Source organism: Delphinus delphis, chromosome 7, assembly GCF_949987515.2.
Source record: "Delphinus delphis chromosome 7, mDelDel1.2, whole genome shotgun sequence".
NCBI classification, from domain to species: Eukaryota; Metazoa; Chordata; class Mammalia; order Artiodactyla; family Delphinidae; genus Delphinus; species Delphinus delphis.
The window spans coordinates 48083211-48088620 of NC_082689.1; the positions used below are offsets into that span (position 1 = coordinate 48083211).

Genomic DNA, 5410 nt, shown 5'->3' on the forward strand with positions numbered 1-5410 from the left:
TCATTTATCTGTTGATGGACAATTAGGTTACTTCCATGACCTGGCTATTGTAAATAGTGCTGCAATAAACATTGGGTGCATGTGTCTTTTTGAATTATGGTTTTCTCTGGGTATATGCCCAGTAGTGGGATTGCTGGGTCATATGGTACTTCTATTTTTAGATTTTTAAGGAAACTCCATACTGTTCTCCATAGTGGCTGTATCAATTTACATTCCCACCAAAAGTGCAAGAGGGTTCTCTTTTCTCCACACCCTCTCCAGCATTTATTGTTTGTAGATTTTTTTGATGATGCCCATTCTAACTGGTGTGAGGTGATACCTCATTGTGGTTTTGATTTGCATTTCTCTTACAATTAGTGATGTTGAGCATCTTTTCATATGTTTTTTGGCCACCTGTATGTCTTCTTTGAAGAAATGGCTATTTAGGTCGTCTGCCCATTTTTTGATTGTGTTGCTTGTTGTTTTGATATTGAACTTCATGTGCTCTTTGTATATTTTAGAGATTAATCCTTTGTCAGTTGCTTCCTTTGCAAATATTTTCTCCCATTCTGAAGGTTGTCTTTCCTTCTTGTGTATGGTTTCCTTTACTGTGCAAAAGCTTTTATGTTTCATTAGGTCCCATTTGTTTATTTTTGTTTTTATTCCCATTACTGTAGGAGGTGGATCAAGAAAAGATCTTGCTGTGATTTACATCAAAGAGTGTTCTTCCTATGTTTCCTCTAAGAGTTTTATAGTGTCCAGTCTTATATATAGGCTTTTGAAATAACTTGGTCCACAAATTTCCTGAAAAATATTTTTAAGTTACTGACAAAACATCAACCAAATACTGGATTAGTTCTTTCAGGATTACTAAAAATAATAGTGCTGGGAAACTAATTTTATTTTGATCATGCTCTTCACTCTCTGACATTTCATATAGTTATTGTCTTTTTCAGTAGAAATATAGTTTGTTAATGACTCCTAGTAAACATACAAATCATCCATGTTGGGAGTTTATGGGTATAATTTAATCATCCCTGATGATTCTAAGCAGTTTTTACATAAAATAGCTACAAGGTCATTCAAACCCTTAAATGGTCCTTTGGAATCACCTTATTAATCACACTTCTTAGCTAGTGGGCCAGGTATGACAACATGGAAACAGAAAACTCAGCGAATAGAATAATGCAATAAATTCACATTTGTGATTTACCGAACCTGTCACCATATACGTAGCTGAATTTCCTGGAAATACTCTCAGACCCGCAAAATTAGTAGACACATCTACATAACAGGATATTAGATCCCAGGTAGATCCACATAAATAAATAAACTTTGTACTAAATAAATTGTATGCAAAACTTTACAAAAAGAAATTAGAAAGATACTTCTCAGGAATTTCCTAAAAAAAATTCCCAGTACAATTTTATTTTACTGAATTTTCTGTCATTTACCTTAATTGAAAATTGACTCTCAATTGGAAAGAAAGGGATGTATTTTTTGTCTCTTCTAAATCATAAATATTTTTTAGCAATGTATAACTTTTTAATAATCTTAAGCAGTTCCTATTTTATCTACTCCCACTCATCTCTCCACATTCATTAAGGACCTTGTACTTGGCTTGCTATCTTCATCCCTATTAAACATGATTCAGCATCTTGCATGTTTTCAGAGACCCTGTGGTCAATATATTCAGCGCCTTATTTCATAATGCTCTGACATAGAGTCCAGCGTTGTGCTCTGCTCCCGCTCAGCCACCCGCCCCGGACACAGCGCCACCATGCCCAAGTGCCCCAAGTGCAACAAGGAGGTGTACTTTGCTGAGCGGGTGACCTCCGTCGGGAAGGACTGGCATCACTCTTGCCTGAAATGTGAGAAACGTGGAAAGACGCTGACCTCAAGGGGTCATGCCGAGCATGAAGGCAAGCCCTATTGCACCCACCCCTGCTACACGGCCATGTTCAGCCCCAAAGGCTTCAGGCACGGTGGGGCAGAGAGCCACACTTTCAAGTAAACCCAGGTTTTGGAGACCCATCCCTGGCTGCTTGCTGGGCCGCTGCCCCTCTAGGGCGATGGCAGGCCCTCCCCACAGGCATCTGGGGCTCCCCTGTAGACCCTCAAGCCCTCAAGAAACCCGGCCACTTGGAAGACCTACAAAAAAAAAAATTATCTCCCAGATCCCCTACCTCCTAATACCCTAAGGGGTAGGTTCTCAACATACAAATTTTGGGAGGACGCAAACATATAGTCCAGAACACTTAGATTAGAATTTCCTGTGGTAAACATACCTAGAACCTATGGAGTATGAAGCATGACTTCCAGGAGAATTTCACCTAAGCTATGTCTCTGATGTATAAAATGAAAATAGTTCATAACTTAAGTGCTCCCAGCTTTGTGAGATAATGACCTACTGAGTTAACAGAGTCCTGATCTTTTAATACAGACTATTAAGCACGTATGTGTCCAGTAGTGTCCAATGCAGGAACCAGAGGCCTAGGAAACATGTGGAATGTCCCAGGCCTCTTCCTGCTTTACCCATACCTTTTGATCAATTGTATCTTTGAAATTATTAGGAAGGCTTGGTACTGGGTAAGATCTCTAACTTATTAGCTCATACTGGTGTAATAATGATATTGTCTACTGGACCAACAAACCACTGACTATGGCACATTTAGCAAGAAAAAAGAAGGGAAATTATAAAGGACAAATGTCACCAATGAAATTTGGAGAAAATATTTTTAGACCCATGAGGAAACTTGCTAAGTGGAATGATAGGGAGAAATGACCAGAAGGAAAAAACAATGGAAGAAAGGAGTTAAAAAATCTGACCTGCAAGGTCCACTCATTCTTCTTTTCTGTAGGATACCCCAGGAAAAGAAAAAAAAAGATGACCTAGGTAAAGAGACTGCTGATGCTTGCTATGAAGAAGGTAGTTTATCTCTAAAATGCCCTAGAGAATGTCCCTGGCCAAGGATTATCTAATAGAACTCAGGGTCTATATGACACGGTTCCCTGGAGAATGTCAGAGCTATACAAGTTTCTGGAGTATAAAATAAACATCTTTCAAAATTTAACTACTGCTGCTGTACGAGATGATCCCTTGAAACCCAGTTAGAGAACTCATCTTTTCTGGCCTGGAGGGGCAGAGTTTGTGTGAGAAGGACCTGAGGAAAATCTAAGCTTTATGGTAGATTTTATCTTTCATAATATTTAGTAAAACTTGGTACTGATGAGTCTGATTTGACTATCCAATCCTGCGGATTAGGTTAATAGGCTAAAATTCTACCCTGGCAGTTGCTAGCAGCAGTGGTGATAATGACACCTTTAAAAGAGAAGGAGAAATACTGTCAAACTTGGTTTTTCTTATTATTGGAAGGCCTACTTTTTCTTTTATGCTACCTGGAGCTATTTCCTGTTCATTCACAAATTAAAGTAAGTCCTACGATTATAGGAAGTCTTATAGTTGGAGAACAAGATCAAGTGACCACTGAATCCTAAGAATACTCCGTAAAAGAACTTGAATCTTTCAGTGAGAAATGCTAGCAGAAGTCTGGTCTGTATAGACATGGATATATGCTCAGTTGTCAGGAAGGTACATTGCTAATTTCAGGTACACCTGAAAAAATGAAATAATAGGACCATAAATGCCTAAGAGGCTACAAACTTCTGTGAGCAGATGCTTCTCAATAATATGAGTTAGTTTGTTCCTTGGAGTTAAGGACAAGCTGTAACAAACCTATTTTGAGAAGAGTTACTTTCCCAGACCCTTCCCCACCTACAAATGGGATACTTCTTTGAAATTGGTTGGTTGGACTGCTATAAGTACAAGACCTTAGACTAGTTTATTGATGACGAAAGAGAGAGCCTAATTTAGAGTTGTTGACACTAATGATAATAGATGTGGTCCACAATGAGGCAGGGATAGAAGCTCCTTATTTAAGAGTTCCTTATTTAAGCATGCCAAGAAAATATTGTGGAGGAAGCAACTAAGCTGCTGGCTCATTTTCTGTACATAGAATGTGTGTTGTGTGGATCCAGAGCATGAAAATGACAGAATACATTCAGGAGAAAAATTAAAAGAGAGAGAGAAATCAAACCAGTTCAAGCCAGAAATTCTGAGACTAGCAGAGTTATTAAGGTTTTGGTAAAATCATATTCCATATCTTTTCCTTCCCAGCCTTAAAATGCCACTCCCCTACTGATGTTTTTTCGAATCACCTCCTTAAACAAAAGTAATACTTGCATTCAAAACTTTGTCTCAGGCTCTGCTTCAGGGAAAACTCAAAGTAAGAAACAGAAGTAGACTAACAAAGAGCTATCATTTACTCCTTTTAATCCTTGGTTGGTTTCCCATAATCTTTTTCCACTCTAGGTGTCACCCAAAGTAAAAAAATTAAAATTTTAGCTAACATCTCAAATATTATCAGTAATTATATGAAATGTAAACCAACTAAACACTACAATTAAAAGATTATGATTCTCACATTGAATTTAGGGGAGAAATGTCTACAGGTCACATATAAAAAAAAAAGCACATTAAATATAAGAACAAAGAAAAATTGAAAAAAACAAGTTTCATGTCATATTACCTAACCAAAAAATTGTAGAAAAATTAAATGTAAGTTTAAAAAAATTTCTAAAGAAAGATGTTTTATAATCAGGAAAGTATCAATAAGCTTGGGATATTGAATAATTTAAAATTTATATCCAATTTGTAATAGAGCTTTAAAATATGTACAACATATAGAGAGTTTTTGTTTATGATAAATTCTTTAATCTATCATCAATTTTAATAAAACTGATAAAATAACTAAATGGAATATGGTACAAATTCTACCAAAACCATATAATTAAATATCTCAAATTCTTCAAAAAGTTGACTGTGTTTACATAGCACAGTTACAAAATGTGGAAAAGGTGAAAATTTGTCAATGTTTTTTGCATCATCTTTATGAAACTAATCTTATATGCCTAATTGGTCAATTTACTTTTTATAATCTTAGAGATTTTATATTTTTATACTCTTGTAGATTTTTAAAGATTTTAGCATAGGTGAGAACATAGTTTTCCACACAATACTTATAATGCCTTGCCTAGATTAGGTGATTAATTAATCATTATTAATAAGTGAACAAATGAATATCATTGGTTTATGGCTACATAATAACATAGGTACTTATTTTTGCCATGTTTAACAGAAACAAATTTATTGATGTGCCTTATTGCAGTTATTTCATTCACATTGTTGAATCATGACCACCACCTCCCTGCAGAAGATTTCAAGAATATGTAATGGAAAAGAGTTTCAGAAAGAATCTAAAGTGTCTTTAGGAGAACTTGGATTACTTTAGATCTTGTCAAATGAATTAGTGATTATATCCTATCTCTACAATTTAATCCATCTTAAAGTTCTTTACTGAAATAAAACATT

At 35.8% G+C, this 5410-nt stretch overlaps 1 pseudogene; it reads left to right on the forward strand.

Annotated features, from left to right (window-relative positions):
• The first annotated feature begins 1759 nt into the window (after positions 1 to 1759).
• Positions 1760 to 1993, forward strand: LOC132428085 (cysteine-rich protein 1 pseudogene; annotated as a pseudogene).
• Positions 1994 to 5410: the final 3417 nt, after the last annotated feature.